Source organism: Camarhynchus parvulus, chromosome 7 (genome assembly GCF_901933205.1).
Source record: "Camarhynchus parvulus chromosome 7, STF_HiC, whole genome shotgun sequence".
Classification (NCBI taxonomy): domain Eukaryota; kingdom Metazoa; phylum Chordata; class Aves; order Passeriformes; family Thraupidae; genus Camarhynchus; species Camarhynchus parvulus.
The window spans coordinates 6598739-6621744 of NC_044577.1; the positions used below are offsets into that span (position 1 = coordinate 6598739).

At 37.1% G+C, this 23006-nt stretch overlaps 1 long non-coding RNA gene across 1 annotated transcript in view; it reads left to right on the forward strand.

The window, feature by feature from the left end:
• Window positions 1–5464: 5464 nt before the first annotated feature.
• The window catches only part of LOC115905893, a 29251-nt gene continuing 11709 nt past the window's right edge, over window positions 5465–23006 (forward strand). Inside the window, exons 1-2 of the long non-coding RNA XR_004060887.1 lie at window positions 5465–5527; window positions 6625–6668. This is a non-coding gene — a long non-coding RNA (uncharacterized LOC115905893). The remainder of the gene's footprint in view (window positions 5528–6624; window positions 6669–23006) is intronic.

Genomic DNA, 23006 nt, shown 5'->3' on the forward strand with positions numbered 1-23006 from the left:
GCAACTACTGGGAAACTGAATAGGTGTTATTTGGGGTATTCTTTCTATTGAATTACTGTCTCCTACTTGAATGTTTGTTTTTAATATTAGCAAATGGATTTTAGTCACTGTGCAGTCACTAGGGCTCTGATCCTGAGAAATGTTGGATGTAGTGAACTTGGGAACAACTGTAAGAGAAATTAGGAAGATCTACATATCAGCTGAATGTTATCTATCAAAAATTTCAGCTTTATACATAAGAATTTTTTTTCTTATGGTTTCCCAAAACAAAGACAAGCTGGGTATGATTATAAGGAGTCTAAGTTCCAAATAATATAAAGAGGAAAATACTCTTCAGTCATAGGGCTAAGCTAATTACATTTACCGTGGAAAGCATGAAAAATGAAAACCAGAAAGTAAATTATAATCAAAGAGATGAATCCCTGTCACAATCTGATGGCCATGAGAAATAGCTTAGTTTCGGGTAGAAATCTTAACTGCTCTTGTAAGTAATTTTCTATATTTTAAGGTATTAATGAATCTTTCCAAAAGTTTTAAAGTTATTTAAGTCAGCTCTTTGTTGTCAATTTATGGGGCCACAGAATGCTGTGTTTATGATATACTCACCCATATAAGTCAATTGTATTGAAGAGACTTTTTTGTGCTACACTTGCAAAAATTCTGGGAGCAGCCCCAGCTCCAAGTGCACTTCCTACCATTGTCATAAATCACTAGCTAGATGTTTTGCCTTACTTGGGAAATTCTTTTGTAAATCAGTGACTACACTAAAATCTATTGCTTATGAAAGTACAGTGAGAGCTGTGCTCTGAGGATTTTAGTTGCTCTGGAAGTCACACAACATATTTAGTTTCTTCCTCTCCATCCAGTTTGCGTGATATTTGAGTTTTGTAATTATTGATGCTTCAGTAGTGACCTTGGAGCAGCCTAGGGTTGGTTAATTTTGTAATAAAACACTCTGATTATATTTTTTTTAACTCTTAACACATCTTCTGTCTATTTTGAAAGGTAGATTGTTTTGCTGTGAAATGGCTTTTAGTTACAAAGTTATGCAGATGTAATTTTGAGTTTAAAACTTTCATTTCTTTGTTGGGTGATTTATAAATTTGTCCAGCACGATTAAATCTTAGATAAGAAGGGTTCTTGGCAGGTGTTGTCATTGTACAAATGAAGTTTGATATTTGTTCATTTAGTATTTGACTGTGTTGAGAGGGGGTTATAGAAATCAGAAACATGAACTAATCACAGTTGATCAAGTTTTTAGATCAAAGTTCCTGTAAGTCCAGCTATTTTTCCTGCTGTATTTCTTTTGAACTAAGCCTGAATCCTACAAAGTCCTCATTGCTATTTTAGTGAAGTATGAACAGTAAAAGTAGAATTGAAGTGTTTTAAAGTTTTTTCAATTATTAATAGATGTGATTGACATTGGGAATCTTCACTGATAGGTTTTTAACTGTGACAAATTGTTTTCTCAGTTGTATTTGTGCATTTCTCAGCACATATTTAACAAATATAATGTATTTAATTAATCATAATTCATTAATTAGCAGGTGCAAAAGTGCAGAACCAGTGCAAATGAGGAAGCACTAGCACCCAGAATCATTGAGTCAGAAAGATGGAAGATCTTGGAACATACTTCAGAATAAATTTTGATGGACATAAAAAGTGCCCTTTATAGTATCTTGGGTTTTCATACTCTGGATATATCACTGATCAGAGAAAGCAAATATTCCTTAGGACTTGTTTTCATTGAGATAACAACAATTCCTGTTGATCTCAAGCTTTTCCCACTCTGTTTCCACAGTGCTTGTAGGGATATTGTTGTAACCTAAGACAAGTTGTTTTCCATAGAGAGGAATGTGTTTTATCTGTGACTTCACACATGCAAGCATTTCATGATGTATTTGTAGATTCATTGAGAGTAGATATTGACAAAAAGAAAGATAGGTTCAGGCCATTAGAATATGATTCCCAGAGCTTCAAACAGTACAACTCTGTTCCTGATGGTGATTTCAGGGGCTGTCAGACTGCCTGCTCTCTGTGCTGTACCAAGCAGTTTAAATCATTACACAGTATTTATTAACAAGGATCTCTCCACAGGGGAAAATAACACCTTCTGAGAACATTGTGAACCTTACAATGTCTTGACAGACACTATTTTCAAAATACATGTTTCAAATGAAACTAAGAAAAATGAAATGGTAACCTAGGGATCCTCCGTAACTTGAAAATGTCAGGTATAATTTCACATGTTTACATGTTCTGCATCTCTTTTGTCAAGCATCAAAGCTTTGACACTAACAGGATAACTCCACTGCCAGTGTAACTTACCAGTAACAATTTTTGAAAAAAAATATGGATAGTAATAAATTTTAAAAACCTGTTTCTGCAACTTCTGAGGATTCTGTAATTCCTCTTTATCCTCCTAGGCAGGAATGGAATGTATAATGAAAAAATATAGAAGACTTTTCCAGAACAGAGGTTATTGAAATGAGCCTTCAAGTTAATTATTTCATTCATTAGCACTGCTTCACATTCATGGGAAAATTGGTACCTTAAAAAAAATGTCTTTCGTGGTTCTGCTGTCAACTCTAATGCCTTTTAATGTAAATGTGAAATGGTGCATCTAAGAAGCAGCATCTGATCCAAATCCTCCATGGGACTGAAATCATCAGACTGTGACCTGCTGCTTTATTATCTCAGAGGACTGCTAGTAAGAAAATGTCAAAGTAAGGAATGGGAAATGTAAAGCTTTGCTGGCAGGATAAGCCTGAGGCTTAGTGATGAACTCTGCCTTTTCATTCAGGCTCTGAGCTGAAAGTTTCTGTTCTTAAGAAAATACATTTATTTCTAAAATAATTCTTCGACAATATTTTTTCTGAAATTGAAGCATTTCCTTCCCATGTTTGCACTGTTCCCTCTCATAGAAAATCAATTGGTCAGGTAAGTACTTTTCATTAGAGCCAGATTTAATATTAATCAGAGGGCAAGCATGGTTCTGTGAGCTCAGCTGGGTCACCTGGGCTCATTTCATACCAGGCCTGCAGCAGTACTTTACCTTATGCTTAATTTTATCACAAAATATATTCAATTCCTATTTTTCTTTCCTATTTGTCAAAAAGTATTCACTTCCTATTTTTCTTTCCTATTTGTCAAAAAGTATTCACTTCCTATTTTTCTTTCCTGTTTCAAATGAAAAAAAAAAGCCTCCATGAGGTGGATGAAAGGGGCAAATATTTTTAAACCACTTCTTCTTAATTATTTTAATGGAAATCCTTATAGTAGAGAGTAGGGAGAAGCTGGGTTCTTTCATCTGCCTTTTTCCTAGAGCATTTCCCAATATATGGGCAATTAATACTGCAAATTAATGCTTCATTTCCTCATCCTATAGGCCAAATATGAACAGTGGTGGCACAAGTCCTTTTTGATAGTACTAGTGTTTTACAGCAGAGCTTTTTTATCTTTAAATTTCAGAAGAGGGGCACCAAATATCACTGAGGGGACAGTGTAATTTTGATGAAACTCCTCTGACATGGTAATTTTGGAGGTTAAGGCATCTTGTTTCATTGCCATTGTACCTGGGGGTTTGGAAATACATCTCTGTGTCACCTGTTACACTGAAGTCATTGTCTCACAGGTGCAAATGCGCTGACCTAAAGCTTTATTCAAGGCTGGAGTTAGAGACTGAATGTTGCATGGTTGTCTGTTATCTGTATCATATTTCTGTAGTGATAAGACTTGGAGAAATTTAGTACTCAGGGAGATCACCTGTGGCTGCCCTGTTGTTCAGAATACCTTTGAAGCAGTCTCATGATAACTTTTGCATAATTGTTATTAGCAAAAGTAAACCAAACATTTTACTACTGTGAAGCTGAATGAATATAAAAGGCTTATTTAATCACAGGTTAGCATTTAAGAGTACAGGTAACTGTTGAGAACCTGTAGTTGTGCAATTCTGGTTGGAAATTCAGCAGGATTTCTAGCATTATTTTTTTCTGCCAAAATCAGACATACAAAAGACCACCTCTCTCCAGCTATTGCACTGCTGATACTGTTTGGATCCAGTAAATGTGAAAAGTATGGTAAAGCAACACTCAGCAGCACTTCTGTACCTTCCTGCCTTTTGGGATTCCTTAGTCTCACTCAGAACTGGTTTCTCCAGATACGGAAAATTATTACTATCGGAAAAGGATGGGATACTGGTGTATTTTTCAGTGTCCCAAAACCTAGTCTTATGGGAATTTGGTTTGAATATTTATTCTTAGGCTTCTTGGCTGTGTACTTTTCCATGTGAAGTTGAATTTGCAGTTGGTAAATATTTCAGAGATCTAAACAAAGACCTAAAGTTTCAACAAATAGTATCTAATTTAGCAGTTGCAATCTTGAAAGGCACAACAAAGTATTAAGGATTTATCTTTCAGACCACAGCTTTATAATACCCTGACCATAATGCTCAACACTAAATAAAAAAGCAAAAAACAAACAAAACAACAACAACAACAACAAAAAACCAACACAACAAAAAAAACAAACAAATAACTTGCTGTAGGCATTATCTTTCTGAAGCTGATTTTTGACAAGATATTTTGTTATTAATGCTCTGTTTGGAGAATTTTCTGTTACATCAGTTTGACTTGGATTTGAACTCAGTTCCAGAGGTGAATATTCAGTGCTGCAAAGTGAGTGCTCCACCCAATGCACTGATTATTCAGGTTCAAGAGATTTCTTTTCCAAATTTTCCACCCAATGTGTAGGGACAGAACACTGGGGATGACACAACTACTTTCTGTATTTGTGGGAACTGTTGCTATGAGCAGATCCTAGTCCCATATGTAATGTTTCATTTTCAGAAAACAAGAAAAACTAACAACTCTTCACACACCACCCAAATAACAAAGAATTACTTATGACTGTTTTAAAATCATTTAAGAGAATTTGATTGCTTGATAACCCCAAAGCAACTTGAAGATGTTAACTTATTTGATAACCTGTGCAAATGCTCCTGTCTCAGACTGAGCCCTCACAGCAAAAAAAAAAGTTGGACTTATAAACTCACATAATTCTTGCTTTAGCTGATGGATTTAGTAGCCAGAGTTAGAGAAATGTCCTTTTCTTATCAGTACTTACTCCTCAGACCATGGTTGTCAAGATGTGTCATTGTCAAAACTCTGAACTTAGCTGAGCAAAATGCTGAATTATTGCCATCTTAAATTTAAGATGTCCAGGTGGGTTGAGCTGAGTAAAGAGAAATCGTGGATCAGTGGATTATGTGCCTTGGAGATGGGCAAAACCCAGCCAGACAAGGCCCTGGACAGCATACTCTGTTGATGCTGCTTTTACAGGCCAATTGAACTTAAATGATCTTCATAAGTCCCTTCCAACCTCAACCATTCTGTACATCTGTGATTGGGTTTTTTTCTGTATAATTGAATTATTATTTTTCCTTGCACAGGAATATGTGAAATTACACGTCATCCTTGCACTGTGCATCTGGTGTTATGCATAAAAGTAATGTGATGGAGATGGAGAAGTAAGTAAAAAGTTCATTGGTAAAACATGGTTACATTTTAGCATCCAACTTCTTTACCTTCACAGAGTTTCAATGTCCAAGATATTTGAGGTGATGTTATCCTCTCAGAGGGGCCTTTATAGAGATATACTTGCATGAAGGCCACAATACCTGTTTTCATACACCCAATTTTAACATGCTTGGCCTTGAACCTGAAATACTTCTCGAAAAGCAGAATTAGTGACTTACCTTTGTACAAAAGGAGAGCCTGTAGAGATGACCTTGGAAATTGCAATAATGGACATGTCTTTCAGTAATGCTTTGGAAAGCAAAAGTGTGCTAATAGAGGGTGCTATTTGCTAATTGTCATAATTGGTCTAATTTTGTTCATTATTTAGTACTAAATCCAGGAGAAAGAGAAGAAAAATGGTTGATGAATGTAATTTATGGACTAGAACCTAAGCATTTAAGTTGTCTGAATATAATGTTTTAATGTGAGGTCTTGATGTTAGTCCTTTTTTTAAATAATTCTGTTAAAAGTTTGACAAGTTACCTTGTGATTTGGATGTCTCAATGGAAACTCTGTGATCTGTATAAACATTATTAAAAGAGGGAAATGACAGATTCTCCCTACTCACCAATGACAATTTTAATATTCCTTCACAATATATCTTTTGGCCACTGGTGTAATTTTAATCTTGGGATATCCTTCACTCTTCTTTCTGCATGTATTTTAAATGGTCTCTTTAGTTGAAGTTTACTTTAGCACTGCATCAATTAAAGGGCCATTAAAAGTAAGAGTTGCACTGTATCTGGTAAATTTAGGTAAAGAGGATGCTAGTTCTGACAGTGGTTTATTCTTTCAAGGATGTTAAAAAGTTACAATTTTAAGCAGTTTTTTATATTGAGTTCCAGTATTTTGAAACACAGTATACTAAAAAAAAATTGGAATAGTTATTTTTAAAACAATAGTTGCTTGTCTTTAATTTCAGCTAAATATTAATTTTCATCATTCCACTTCTAGAAATGTCACTGAAATAAGAAATATATTTCATGATGTTTTGTTTTTTGTAATTTAATTTTTCTAAAAGTCCTCCATTCCAAACTCCTATTTTCAGTATCAGACTGTGGGCAAAATGGGATCAATGCCAGAAATCATGAGGTAAGACAAATAGGCTATTCAGAAGTATTTTGAATTTATTTTTGATGTCTGAAATTTTGAATTTTTGGGATTAATGCTTAATGCAACCATCTTGGTTCTGGGTCTTGTGTGAGTTTCTTGGTTGGGCTTTGCATGAGAGGTTTGCACTGATTCTTAGATAAAGATGGTGTTTCTGAGCTAAGCTTAAATTTCTACAACCATGGACTGGCTGGAGTGGAATAGGGCTGAGAAATGTCTCTTCTAATTGGAATGAGAAAAGTCTAAGGAGCTGAAATACAGAAGTTAGGAAGAGGTGCCTTTCTTTTCTTTTTCAGTGGTTTCTGAAATGTCAGATATATTTCTCTTAGGATGTACTTATTAACTGGGAAACATGGAGATATATTTAAATAAAGTTACTACAGAATTTTCAGCCTGTTGCAACAGATTAAGCTCAGACCTTTGCCCAAGAAGTTCTGCCAGAGAGTGCCTGAGGCTTTGCTAAGGGAAATACTGGCTGATGCCAGCAACAGCAGAGTGGTAGGAGGCAAAAGTTAAAGAGAGTGGGGAAAAGGCAAGTTATCCCCGCAAAATCTCTAACAAAAACATCCTACAGATCACACTCCCCCACCAGAGCCTGGAGCTCTAGTTGCATCTTCTTGGTATCCTTACCCAAAATGAGTATGATGAGGCAAATGAGGATATTTGGAGGGAAGGAGTTACAGGAAAATTAATATACAGCCAGCTGGGGTGGGCTCCTCTAGGTTTGATAGCAACTGTTGAAACCTGACAAAAAGTGTGAAATAACGATTAACAGACAAGTTGGTTTCTTTCCATCCCATAACTGCAAAGAGAAGTGACAGCTTGAGGCTTCACTTTGCTATCCTTGTGTTGCTTAAGATGGCAAGAATTTTTGCTGGTTTCTTGATAAGTCAGTTTTCAAATACATTTAATGCTGTCCCTTTTTCTAGTATATTACAGAAGGTGGGCAATCAAGGAAGGAATGAATTGTGCCCTATAATATCCAGTGTCTGTAGAGCAGATCTCAAGTGTGGAAGTACACTTTGAGGAATATAAACCACCTAAATTTCAAAGTGAAACTAGCAGTTAAAAATGGTCAGTTGGACCAAGATGGGGGGTGTGGGAGAGAGGAAACAGTTCTTTTGATCAGACTTCACTGCATCTTTTAATTATACAGGCCTAACATAATCTAGTATTTTCCAGATTACAGCAGAAAGTGTGTGTGTATATATATGTGTGTGTGTATATATATAACTATATGGTTATATAGTATTTTTTAGATATTTTCCAGGTATTACTGAATGGTTTCAGCTCTACATTTTGTAATAATATTTTATTAATTGTTGTGTATAGATCATTGTCTCTTATGCTGGTGCTAAAGTCTGTCATGGTTAATTTCAGAAGTGATCTTTGAATAACTTCTGATCTTGCAGTAAAATTCTCAGGTGCAGATGCTGCTCTGGTCACTGATGTGACTCATGGGGCTGAGCTCTCTGATTCATATCAACATTCCTGGTGGTGATTGCTTGTGGTGGGATGAATTGCCTTCACTGGTGCCTGATAAGGGAGCAGGTGTGAGTTTTAAGCAGCCTTAGTTAGGTGAGGCATGGCTGATTTGTTGAATGTCATGGCATGACTCTTCCAACCTGTGTCAAAATTTGAGCCTCAGCACAGGTATTTTATAAACAATCTCAACCTCTCTGTTTTCTGCTTCTATGGAAGTTGTTCAAATGAAAGTGAATATCCCTAGATACATGTCCAAAATATTACATCCTATTCTCCCAGCATCCTGTTTTTGACAGTATCAGAAGTGTTTTGTTCTTAATGTAGATGAATAAGTTTCCTGCATAGAGACAGCCTCCATGAATAGAATATTTTTATTACCTTTCTCATTTGCTTTGTAATAGACCGTAAGACCAGTGGGTCTATACCTTGGGTTGTGCTAATTTGATAGTACAAAATGGTTTACTAAGTTGCTGGGCAATAAGAATGTCTGAAAAAGTAACTTCAAAAGTGCTTTGTTGTACAGGGTGGTGATAATTTATGCATAGTTGTATATATTGGTTTTCTGCTTTGAGTTTTTAAGTTACTTATACAGTTTCCTCTTTGTTTGCAAAAATCAGCCACTCTTACTAAGAACCAAAATTAGCCATTCTTACCAAGAACCAAACTTGAATCCTTCAGATATCTAAAGCTGAACCTGCCAAGCCAGAGGTAGAAAGTTGTAGTTTGTTTGCTATTAGTGTGTCAGAAATGTTATAGTTATATAAATAAAAGTAGGCTATCAGCTACTAAACTGAGTTCTGAACTGCTGATCCACGTCAAGACACTAGAGTTTAAAAATATTTTAAGAGAATCACTAAATGCTGCTTTCTCCTGTAACTGCTTGGCATTTCTTTGACATTTGGATCATTAACTGTCCTTTACAATGACCTTTGCTTATTGGTGAACAGAAATGGGCAATAGAGCTTTCCATAGACTTTTAAAGAACATTTTTTAAATCAGATCAAAAGTTAATGACTTGTAAAGCTAAGTCATACATGAGTGATAATCACAATGGAGAAGAATCAGGGGAGTTCCTTATATTTTTTAAGTCCTGACCTTTTATTGGTTATTTACATAAAAAGCTACGAAACTCCTACAGCTGAACTGAACAATAAGGAACTTATGTCTTATTCTTCAGTTCAGCTATCAGTTTGTGGTGAAATTAAAAATATGCTTTGAACAGCACTAGAATTTTACCAGCATCTGCAGACAACTTATTTTGCTCTGCATACTGTACCACATGGAAATATTTCTCTTGTTTTAATTTTCTTAAATAAAAAATTAAGCCATAATTATACTTGCTCCTTCAGCATGGAGAAACCTCACTATTAAGAAGAGTGCTTGTTTCATTTTCTGCCTGATATGCACCAAAGGAAAAAATAAAATCAGAGGTTGCATGTGCTCTGAAATATTCCTGTCAGTGTGACAGTCAACCCAGCTAGAGCACTGTCATGTCACGGGTCTTCTTTAGGTTAATACTACATCTAGAATGCATTTTTTTACAAAAATTGATCTTAATATTCTAGATAGAACTCAAGCTGAATATATACATAGAGACAACTGAATATATACATAAAGAGTGTGGGGTATTTGTATGTGTGGAATACATCAGTTTTGAGGATTTAAAAAGGAAAAAATGCATGTAGAAAACTGTAAGAGTAAAATCGGACTACAAAGGTACATAACTTGTCCTCCCCAATAATAAGAAAAATCTCATCAGTAAATGTCTGATTATAACATGGGAAATTCAAGGTCATGTCAAGCTTAGTGCTAAAAATGGAAATGTAAGAGGAACCATTTCCTTCATGTTTTGTGTTTTGTTCATGTTGTGTTTTGTTTTTTCCCCAACATGGAGCTTTTTAGAGAAATATATTTTCAAATATAATGTAATGCAAGTCAGGGTCATTTTGAGGTCATAAATGAAGATAAAACTATCATTGTGGTAGGCATATCAAATACAAAGATTGCTCTCACTAAGGTTTTTATACTTGCGTCTGGAAGTTCTAGTTCAAAAAGAACCAAAGGGAAATGGAAAAAAAAAAAAAACAGATTAAAAAAAAGAGGCTATTAGCATCTTTAGGACTCAGTGAAACATAAAAGTCTCCACTGTTCTGGATTTGGTGTCTGAGAGCCCTTCCTTTAGAATTACTGAGTGGTTGAGGTTGAAAGGGACCTGTTGAGATTATTTAGTTACGTGCCCCTACTCATAATGCAAAGATGATTTTTTTCCTTTTCTTTTATATAACTTTAATGTATCCTCAGTATTCTTAGCATATATACTTGTACTTTGTTAAGCCTGATAATTTAGCATACTCCTGGTGTTCTTTTAGGCCAGGAGACCAAACATCCAAAAGACCTTGTAGTAGGAGGCTGGAAAACCCTAGGCTAACTTGGGAAACCAAGGTCCTCTCTAGAACGTATCCAGTAAACCAGAGATTTGGCCCTTCCAGGGATGAGGGATTATCCTGCCATTCATCCAGGCCTCCCATTGGGGCACCCTTGTTAGATCTGCTAATTTGTGAGGTCTATAAATTGTAGACATATATTGTGTGCATGCATTGCGGTGCGTCCCACCTTGGCCAAGTGGTGCACCAATAAGGATCCTTATTAAAATCCTGAGATAAAAACCTCTTACCCCTTAACCATGTCTGGCTCTCAAATTTTTAAGAACAGGGAAAGGCATCACCCAGAGAAGCATCAGCTAGAGCAGGTTGTGCAGAGCCAGCCCTTCTTTGACTGTGTCCAAGGATGGAGACTGCAAAATCTCTGAGCAACTTGTTCCAGTGTTCAGGTGGCTGAAAAGAAGGAACTAAACCTAAATGAAATACTGGGAGCTGGTCTATCATCTGTGAATCTCTTGACAAAGAACATAGTTCTGTGCCACTCAGCATATATTTGTAGCAAAGCTCTCTTAGTTTTGCAGTTGAACACTACAGTGTAGATCAAACAGTGTATGGCAACTATATGCAGCCAGTAGACTCACCTAAGTTAAATGTTTTTACAAGCAGCCATTTGTACCACTTGTATCAATCACTTCAGTATTTAAGTATTGTTTTAACAATATTTCTGTTTTTTTTTTTTTTAATTTTTCTTCCTGCTCCAGCTTAGCCTTGCTTTATTAGCTACAGGAAGTTGAATTCAATTTCCCAAAGCATTCGATTTTGCTGTTTATTTGTACTTAGTCATTATGTGAACTTTCCAAGTATCCTGAGATTACACAGTTGTACTATAAACACGAGAACTGGTTTTGTTAAGCTTTAATATTTTGGCCTGATACGACAGGACATGAGAAGTCCTTAATGTGCGACTGCTGTGGGGCTCACTTGTGTGGCCTCACACAGAAGGAAGGTTGGAATGTCCCAGGGGAGGGCCTTGGCCTGGGACAGCTTTGGGTGGCTCTGCTCAAGAAGAGCTTGAGTTGTTGCTGTGCACTTGAGCTCACCTGGCACAGCCTGGGGGAAAGCAGGGAGCAGTGAAGAAAAGCCACTTGCCCACCCTGTGGGGACTGGCACATGGCAGGAAAATCATGGCAGTGATTTGATAAAGGTCCAGCAATCTTCTGCTCTCTCCTCTCATTCCCCTCTGAAAAATGGGAAGTGTGTAGGGCTTTGTGTCAGTTCTAGGAGAAATTCACCCTTTGTTGTCAGAGTTGTGGTAGCACACTTCAGGGATGGGCTTAGGAAGATATTCTTGCTCCAAAGACAGTGCAGATCTGAAAACACTGAGTCTTTTTTACGGTTGTTCTTTGGTCTGGCTATAAATGCAATAGAAAAGAATTGAAACTAATACAAATCTCATTTTGATTTTACAGTGTAAGGGATGCACAACTTCAGTGTTTGTGTTATGCATGCAAAAATTACACTGGGGTATTAAAAAAAAGGAAAGAGCAACTTCATGATTTAATTTAAGTGCATTTTTAACGGCATGTGCTTTTTGGTCAGCACACTCTGGTTTAGATAAACACTGTGCTGGCAAATAGTGAGTGACAAGGAGTGGCCAGTTAGCATTTAGCATGTAATCACTGAATGAGTCATGAAACCAATATTATAATTATGCCACTATGAGATCAGGTTTGCAAAGCCCCACATTTGCAAATATACAAACCAGTGACTGAGAAGGCTTGTTGTTTGTTTGGTTTGGTTTTTTTTCCAAGGTAAATGATTATGAAAAAGGCACCTGCAAAATAAATTAGTCACAGCAAACTAGGAGATAAAATTCAAATGCTGCAGGTAATAGATGTGTTGGACTGTTGGTTTTGTGGGTGTTATGTGAAACAATGAAAAATACCTGTTGTATTTTGTGGTTACAAATGTGTTTCTAAAGTTGTAATGTCAAACTAGGATTTTCCAGCAGTTTGTGCCATCTTGGTAAAGCAGAAATTTCAGAAATCTCATATATGAGTAATTGGTCTCTTTTTTCCCTGAGGAAAATCCCTCAATGGTAGTAGCCAACAAGACTCGTGAGAAGGTTGTATATGCTGTCAGCCTACAGTATAGAATTACGTATGAGAAGGACAAAAGGGTGTATTTAAAAGACTAGTGAGCAGAGGAAGGGACAATTGGGCCCCTCAGGACTGTGAGGCCTCAGTGGCCTCTCTGGAATGGTGGTTCAAGAATATTCAATCAGGATTTGATCACTCTTAGCATGGCAGTTTTATAATCACAGATCATCACACTGTGTGCAATGCCCTAAGAAGGGTCCCAGAAGAATAGCTGACTGTCTCCAGACTGAACAATAATCTGAATATTTGGAAAGAGATGTTTGCTGTTCTGACCTCAAACTTTATTTTTGGGTCTGTATATTTAGGAGAGCGTTTGACATGTATTTTGATTTTACTTCAAATGGAATATGCCTTTTGAGAATCCAATCTTGATTAAATTTTTTGGAATTCTATAGATGAAAATAGAAGGAAAAAATAAAGGTCTCCTTATTCATCCTCCTATTATTATCCAAATTAAAAAAACCCCAAACTTATAGTGGTGAGGGGGTAGATTTAAAACCTTCACACCACTAACATTTCAGTTTAATTTATTATATGCAAGAAAACCTCTGAATTTCTAAAATATGCCCATTCTGGTGTGCTAGTTATTGCCAATGCACATGTCAATATTTAGTAGTCCAAATGTGTAAAAAACTGTTGGAGCTTTAAAAAAAAACTTTGAAAATCCATTTACACCTAATTTTAATTTGGGAAGGCTTCTCTGTGCCTGACTCTTATCCCTGAAGGGCATAAGTGAGATGGAGAATAGCTAAATAGGAAGCACAAATGTTAGATGTGAAATAAAATTAGGTATTCATATTTAATCCTTCTTTTTTATGTTTGGTTGAATGAAAGTTGTGTCTGTTTACAAAGAAGCAATTAGTTCTTGAGGACTACTTATTCCCCTCATTAAATCATATTTGTCAAAACAGAATCATTTACATAGTAATTAATTTTAATACTGCTTATCATGGGCTCTTATTTTGGTTGAGAAATAGGCCCCCGGAGCAGATGTGCTCTTGCTGAGAAAAAAGCCTCCTTTTGGAACCACAACTAAGGCACATGTGGAAAAAATAATGTAGAAAAGACTCACAAACCAATTGTTATTTAATAAATCCTTTGACTAATTTGTTTTGAAATATATGAAGTGCAAATTTACCAGCTGCATCTTTGCTTGTTTAATCAAGGGTTTCAAGGCCTCTTGGCTGACAGGTCAAGTGCCTATTTTTTCTTTATCTTAATTCAGAAAAGCCCAAAACCCTCATACCAAGCAAGAACTTACTGTTAGAAAAGTGACTTATATGCTCAGAGAAGTGTCTGCATCGCATTATTCGTAACTTGTGATTGTATTTCATGACTGATGATTAATTGCATAGACAAGGGGTTATCAAAGGAAGCAGTAAATCAAGTAACAGTAGTTTTTGTTTCTTTTCCAAAAATTACATAAATTGCATATCATTGGAAATGCTGGCATAGTTCTGCATTGGTTGCAGGCTTTAAAACCTCAGTTACTGAGCACAGTTTTTGAAGACTATGATCCCAAGAGCTGCCATTATTTCTGCCATTTGGAATAAATACATCAGTTCCTGCAGTGGTGAAAGGTTTTAAACCAGGAGGAGTTCATCAAGGAAGGTTTCAGAAGCAGACTGTAGAATCACACCAGTTTGTCTGGGGCAAGCCATTATTTAAGGAATAGTTGATTGGTAAATATGAATTAATGTGGTCAAAAATAACAAGCTTGTAGTGATTGTTGCAAGAAGGCTGTACAGTGTGTCCCTGCAGTTTCTGGGGAAGCAGGAACTATGGAAGAGGTGCTCTAGTGAATAAGAGACAGAGTGAAAAGGCTTCTCCAGGGTCAGTGCCTCAGTAATCCAGCCTACTTTGTTCTTTTGGGCTGGGTTCTGTATCACATGTGCTAGAAGCCAGCAGCTATGAAAGCAACTTAACTCTTTTGCCTCCCTCTTTGCTGAACTGATTCCCTTTCTTACCCTGTGAGGAAGTGCCTCACAGTCCCACATTTTCTGACACAATTAACCCCATCCTGTGATCCAGCCAGAGGCAGAAACCGAGTCTCTTTCTTGGCTTGGGACTGATTTTTATTCTGCTGCCTGGCCCTCTCCTTGCCCAGAGTGGAGAGCTTGGCTTTCCAGCACGTCAGCTGATTTATGCCATGTGCTTAAAGTTTGGAAATTACAGCTGTCGTTCTTCACGGCCTAATTTTTACTCTCCAGGAATCTCTCTTCAAAGAAAGAAACTATTATTTCTTGTGCGTTTTCCATCCTAGTTTGAAATAATAAGGACATCATAATATGAACAGTAGAGACTTTTGTCTGCTTCAAAACATCCTTTGTATAGATATGTCATGACAATCTGAAATTTCCTCTTCGAGTTTATGAAATTTCTCTCTTGTTCCTAAGGAATATTAGGGCTCCTCCTTCCCCTATAATAAGAAGAAAGAAAAAAATAGCTCTGCTGTCGAAATATTTTGAGACATTCTAGTTGTGAAGTGATCCGGAGAACATCAAGGCAGTCATTTACTTGGCTGGGAAGGCAAAGAAAAATAAATAAAATGATTGTAGCAACAAATAAAAACACATGAGCAAGCCTTTCCCAAGATAATTCCCAGCTCATAATCCTCTCTGTGAAAGGAGAGGCCCGTTTGCTGAAAGAGAAATGCTAGGCTGGGCAGCCTCACATACAGCCTAATAATTTATGGATATTGCCTTTACACTTCAAGTAAATATTTACAACAAATCTTAAAATTCATACTGAGACTTAAATTATTAATTATTTCATAATTATTTGTATTTAACTCTTTTCCTAACATTTTTACTCATCATATTATAAACTTTTGAAAGTTTTTTTCTTGTCTGGATTTTAGTTTTGTTATTCTAAGATGTTTTAAGCTATTTTGAAATGTGGAATACTGTCAAGTTGATTGTTTTTCAAAAGATGTTTTACACTTGACAATAAAATGATAATAATGGATCACATGGAACTGAACAAACCACAGAACTCATCTCAGAATGTTTTTATCCAGGCTACAACAGAAGACAATTATTGGGATGTGAATATAATCTGGAATTTAGTGGAATATTCAGCTGAACCACTTTTTTCATTAACTTTGAAATGTTCAAATAGCTTTTTTCTATAACTAGCTTTTAGAGGTGAAGAGGCAAATACATTAGTGTTTTTCAAATCAATGCTCATGAACATGTTGTTTGCTCTGCATGTAAATGAATCAGCTACTTTGCTTAAAAGCCTTTACAAATACCTAATCCTGGGAAGCTGGAGCCTGTAATTTTCTGTACACCAGCTTTAATAATGATTAATGAATTCTGGCTGTGGTGAAGCAGCTTGTCTTATGTAAGCAAGATATCTTAATATAAACAGCTCACTTTTCTCATTAAAGTAATTATTGAATCAAAGCCAAGGCAATTGTTTCAAATATGCTGCAGTTCTGCTCTGGTGTGCTGCTCAGAATCACTGCAGCAGAGCACTGAAATATACTTACCAGTGAATTCTCAAAAGAATTTGGAGGCTGCCTAGAGAATCCTTGTAGGCATCAGGACATTTGGACACAAGTTCTGTGCTTATTTGCAAGTTCCCTTCTTCCTTTGCTGGTCAGCTTTGGTTCCTTGAGGCAGAGATTCTGGAGGGCCATGCAGCAAGAAAGTTTCATGCTGCTCATTCCAGATAGTGATTCAGTCTCTCTGGATGAGATGCAGAGCAAACTGCAACAGTTCAGGTAAAATTTCCTCAGGTGCTGAATGCAGATAATTTGGCAGGAGAACATCCTCAGAGGGATGGAAAGCAATTGGCTGTTGTTCTTCTTCAAAACCAGCCAGGTAATAGGCACATGGTTCCAGCAAAGGGATACCTTTAAAATGATGGGAAGAGAAGGTTGAGGACACAGATGGACCATTCTTTTTCACTGCTCTGTTGAATTTGTACAGCAATAGAAAACTATGCCTCTCCATGCAAGAAACAAAACAACTTGCTCCCTGACAACAGAAATCAGCCTCTCCCAAAGCACACAGCTAGTTCAGAAACTGACACCCAACAACAGCATGTGCAATTAACTCGTACATTTTCAGATTTATAAGCAATATTGAAAGAGATAATGAGTCTTAAGTTATATACAGAAAAAGCAGGAATGTTCACAAGGAAGGTCTTTGGGTGGTCTTTGAGATACCCTAACTTTTCTGTCATTCATTACTCCTCCTTTTTTGATAGTAGCTGTCTAGAAACACTTATTTTCTGTTTTCCATGGGCAGACTTAGGTAGATAGTGCTTTTTATGACATAATTGGAATAAGAAATGATCTTGAAGACCTTTGCCATCACTTGAGTATCATATATGCTTACTGCTGAAAGCCCAGTGAAGGCAATAGCAACTATCCTGGGTTTCAGTATGGAAGTAATAACATCAGGGATTGTCTGGAACACAGGAGGGTAAAGACACTAAAATAAGAGATAAGTGTAGCAAAACACGACATCTGGTAGCTGACAAGGGAAAAATTAATGGCAAAATTAAATGAAAATCAGGAACAGCAAGGAACAATGAAATAGCTTTATGAGTAATTATTTCTCCATTCACTTGTCTCTACAGTTCAGGACTTGCTGGGATTTTTTTTCTGTTGGAACACACTTTTTCTTGTTACAAGAGTAAACCTACAGGTAGTCAGCCATGGAAACGTTACTGGTCAGTTTGTCCTAAATGTTAGCCCACAGAGAATAGTAATGTGTGTCTGGTTCTTGTAGGCTCTGTTGCCTGTACATCCTCATGCAGGGTGGATGGCAGGTCTTAGTTAACCTGCATAGCTGCAGTAAAGCTGGCTTCGTCACCTCTTAATTTACTTGAATCTGAGATCTCTTCACAGCATTTGGAGAAATCTGAAGAAACATTACTTCTTCACAGCTCAGATTCAGCCAGATTTCTCTGAGAACAGAGTGACCGTGTGAATGTTACCAAAAGTGATGAATGAGAACAGCGTGCTTGAAATGTCATTGGATGTTTGAGGAGAACTGAAGTGTGAAAATCAGCCCAGGAGTGGGTGCCTAATGCACCTGCACAGCCCTGCCAGGGTAGAGATGGGTATCACGTTGTTTTGTGAGGCTTCAGAGACTGCAGCTCTGGGTTGGCAGTGCTGAGCAACTTGGGAAAAGCCGTATCTGCTGTCCTGGTTCAAACAGGTCATTATTATCCATGAACAAATATGTAGCTGACAATTTGTGATTGCTAAGTTTCCTTTTAGTTATGCTTTTGGCCTGCATCCTAAGGACACTACATTACCAGTGCAGAAATGGAAATCTTGGGGATTGTTTTAAGTGCTGGTCTCCCTCCCTTAACTTACTTCCTCCTTTATCAGAGGCACAGCTGATTAGATAGGAAAGCCTGCTGGCTGGCGCCTTCCCATCCCCTTTGTTTTTGTACCTCACTGCTCTGTGCTGCTGGGTCATCTTCCTATTCATTTTTCATGACCTTACCTCATTACACCCTTTCCAATTGCAGCTTGTTTCTCTGACCTTGAAGTCCTACAGGCTGATCCAAAAGATCTGGGACTGTGTTTTTAAGTTACTTTCTGGAAAGGCTGGAAACATGAGGACATTTTTCAGCAAAGAAGCTTGTGTGTATGTGTACGCTTGTGTATTTTTTTACTGTTTTATCATGTAGTATTTGGCTCAGTGCTATAGACTGCTTTTGCAGCCCACTAGCACCTTCATGAATTCTGGTGTTGAATGATTTTTGTTTACAAGCATCTTATATTTGGTAAATGTTTATAAAAACAAGTGGATAATCAACAAATATTGTGGGAACATCTGTCTCTATTTCACAGGTTTTCAGTCCCACTGCTTTGCTGCTTATTTCTATATGGACTTTGCGTGTTTCTGCCCATCTGAAAGCCATGCAATTATAGGGCTTAGAACTCACAATTGTTTATTGCAGCCACAATAGATCATGTGTTGAACTTATGCTATGGGTAATTAACTGAATTGAAAATATACATATATATATTTTGATGTGCTTTACCACATCTAGATGCCTTTGAATAGATATTTCATTTTGATTGTTGGTTTATTTAATGTTTGATTCACTGGTTTCCTAGGCAAACATTCAGTGGATACTCAAGTAGTTGAACAAGTGTTGTGATCCCTTATTGATGACAAAGTGGATTATTGCTTATTAAAACTACTTCCTCCCTGCCTAAAATAATCTTCCTATCAGGTATAGAGCCTGAAGGGATATATGGAAGTCATATGAGTGTTTTGAGAAAACCTGAAATAGCCTACCTGTGTGAGAGTACAAGAACAAGGTGTTATAATCTGCCCTCCCTGTGTGCTCAGCGGGCCGATGCGAGGCACTTCTGGCCAGGAGTTATGTAACCTCACTTGTGTGGCATGAGACCCTCAGCATCCAGGGAATTCTGCTTCCCATGGGAGCCCTCTCAGAGCCCACAGGCTGGGTGGAGTGGATGCACAATCATCCCTACCCGGTCCTGAGAACATGCACTTGGTGCTCCCAGCAAGGGCTTGAGGCGGAGCTTGGAGCATGCAGTGCACAGGCAGTGCGGGCCTCATGAAGGCATTGTCTGTGGGTCACTGCATTTAATGTTGGCATCCAGTGTGGGATACCTTTAGGTGTGTGCTGCTTGCATGCACTGGCTCCTGACAGCTCTCTCTAAAGCTGGGAAAGGAAAAACCAAAATCTGGATTCATCCACATGCCTACACTTGGACATGAGTTGGTTTAACATAGGAATTTAAATCTGTCAGTTCTAGTGTTGATGTATTTTATTGTAAAATCCTGTACTAGAGGCAGAGGCAGATGCACCCTTGATGTAAATGGGAGGATTTCTGGAGCTAAATGGTCTCTTTTTTTGGTATTTGTGCCTCAGAAACAAGCTGCACTTCTTTGTACCTCCGAGATGGTGTCTCCTTTCCCGATATTCTCTTGATTGCCTTGCTAATCTTCAGAAGGAAAATGGCTAGGATGTTTCATCCTGTTTTTCCTGAAGCTTTAGCTCTTTGGAGCCATTGACTGCTGCTGGATCAGAGCAGTTTTTGGATTGAAGTAGAAGGACAGTAGACATGTGAAATAGGGATAGAGATATGTGTTTTATTCTCTGTATGGCTCCACTTTCTAATCATAATGACAATACTTTGAATCATAATAACATGATAATCATAATATCATAATGATAACATGAATCATCATAACATTATAACGAGTAGTAGAGTACCTAATAATAAAAATGCTTTGAATAAAACCTTGCTGCTCGGTGTGCATAAAAAAAATCCCCCCCAAAAAATTCCAATACATTTGAAAGTAAGAACTTTGATTTAGAGCCATGTAGAGTTCTAGCATAATTTAATACTTGGTTTCTGTTAATTGTAGCTTTACTTTTATGTGGTAGTTTTAAAGGTGAAACTTGTTATTTAGAAGGACACGGTTCTTCTTAAAAAAAAGTAAACGGATGCAGCCTTTTGACGTGAAAAGAAGTTCTGTGAAAGGCATGTTCTGTGGTTCAGTTATTCTAGAATGAAACACAGGAATTCATTTTAACAGGAAAAGTAACTGCAGCCCACCTAACATTTATGCTTATTAGTCTTTACAGTGAAAATTTGTTAAATATTAGTATACCCCGTATATCAACTTTGTTTCTTAACATTATATTGGTCTTATTACAGTACATGTGTTAAGTACCTGCTGGCCCCAAAAGATTCAATTCCACTGAGCCAGAGGTTTTGTTACTGCAGCTGCAGAATATTACTTGACCTGTAGCTAAGGTACAAATATAAAATTAATGCCAGAATATTGAAGAGAATTTAGGGTTAATAAAAGTACACTGCTACAGAAGCTGAAAGGAAGTTTGTCTTCTATTTCAGCTGAAATGTAAAAAGTGCCTTGTCAACAGCTTTTGAAAATCTCTCTGGAAAGATGAAAAGAAAATTATTTCAAAGAAATGGAATTCTATGTTCTGTCAACCCCTCATTTTTTTCCTTTGCAACTTGAAAAACCTATTAAACTTGATGAAAAACAACAAAAGCTTTGGTTCATTAAGTGCCTTCAGGTCAAGGTCTTTCACTGACTGCCTAGGCACTGTTGCAGGCTCCTACTAATTAAGCATGTAAAGAACACGTGGTTTGTGCTTAGAAAGTATTTTTTACAATTAATTAGGTCAATCTAATGAAAAAGTGTAGCAGATCTCTTTTGGATAACTGAGGGAAATGAGTAATGTTTGATAAATCTAATTCTTATCCATTTTTGCAAAAAGAATGTGAAAAATATACCTCTTTCTTTAACTTCTCTTATAACACTTGATATGGTGTAAGCCAAGCTTATGCTGAAGCAAGAGATGGTGTCTGCTTTAAGGCTATGAAAGTTCCATTTTTGTAATGACGTTGTAGAGAACTAAAGAGGCTAAAAATGAGCAATTACCTACTGCTTAAGATGCTGTGCCATGGCAGCCACTGCACCAGGGGATAATCCAAACAAAGGCTTCCTCAGCATTCCCGGATACTGCTCCCATTGTTCTTGCTCTGCTGCTGATGTCAGGTGATCATTGGCACTAAGGCTTGTCATGATGAACATTTTCAAGAGCCCCACATTTGTGAAAGAGACTGGAAGGTCATAAGAAAATCCAAATAAATTTTTAGGATTTTCTCACCCAGTGCCCAGCATGGCTGAGCACATCTCTTGTGCAATCAGAATTAAGACTAGGTTTGATCTCTGCAGGAGACATAAATACAGGGCCTAAGTAAAGTGGGCTGGACATTTACAAGAGAGACCTGAGAGTAGCTTCCTTTAAGTGAATGGGCTGTAAAAATAAGACTTAGTCCTACAAGGACTGATTTTGTTTTAGTGAAAGAATTTTTTTTTAATATCTAACAAAAAAAAAGCAAGCTTATTTCTCAAAAATGTTCATGTTTCGTTCAAGTTGCTATCTTTTTTAATGCCCAGTTCAACCAGCTGCAATAGAAATGAAGATGCTGCTCAAAACCAAGCAGTCAGGGCCATTTCCTTCTGTCTTCAACGTGGTACGCAAGATGTTGATGGGATAGCTGGGGTGCCTAAGATTCTGTCTGCATTAATGCTCATGCTTTCATTCTTTGGTGTAATGAATGTATTTTCATTTTATCTAAAATAGAATAATTTCTTCAGGAGGGGTTGCTTCTTTTAGTGTGTACTGCAGAGTATAAGAATCTCCTGTAGGACACCAACAGCTCAAGAGGATTATTTTATTGACATATTTGTTCTGACTCATGTGCTGAGAGACACTCACCTGAGGTCCCGAATTTTCTGGCTGTACCATTTGATCTCTGAGTTGTAATACGCAAGGTGAACAGCAACATTTTGCTTTCATTTTTTAATATAGTTTTGTGAATTTAGTTCCTCAAAATGAGACACATTTCAACACTTTCCTCACACTCCTTCTCTCCTTTCTTCCCTCCTTTCTCTCTTCTCTCTCATTTCCTTTACATCTTTCTCTATATTCATCAAATAAAAATCAAACACCTGAATATTTTCAGTTAAATTTTTGGCCTTTTAGCATTTTTACTCAGCTGTAAAATTATTGTGAGAAGTTGGATATATGTAATATTTATGAGTATTTTATACATACCCATAGTGAATAGTTAACTTAATAAAGACAGGCATTTTAGGCAGAGTCACCCATCTCTTTTATTAGATGGGTTAAAATTATAAACTTCATTTATATTTTTATGTTATTTTATAGTCTGTTTCCACTAATAAAAGTGGTCCCTGCTACACAGTACAAATTGTCTATTGTGCAGACTTTAGGCACTACAAGATTTAATTGATTAATTTAATTGAAATGCATGAAACTAACAACATAAAAATGTTGTTTGCTTTTCACCATTAGATGCTTAATTAGTGATTTGGCAGATAGGACAAGTAGGAAGGGCATTTCCTGATGGTGGATAATTCATTAAGTTGAGTGCCAACAGAAAATCTAAAATCCCTTAACTGCCATTAATTAATTACCAGGAAATACCTGGCTCGGGTGGAGGGGGTCATTAGGCTTGTATTCCACGTAAAACTGCGAAAGGTGAAAAGAAATCAAAATAGCACAGGCAGTGCGTTGTGCAAAGCCAGTAGAGAGCTCCAGCTGCGTCCAGTCACTGGGGCTGTGCAGTGACACAAATGGGCCACCACGTCTGTCCTGTGACCAGCACAGCTCAGAGACACAGAACCAAAACTTCACAGTGCCTTTGGGTTTAGTGTGCACTGCTGTAACCAGGATTGGTGTTTGGAGCAGGGCAGTGCTTTTATATTCATATTTGAGAACAGTTT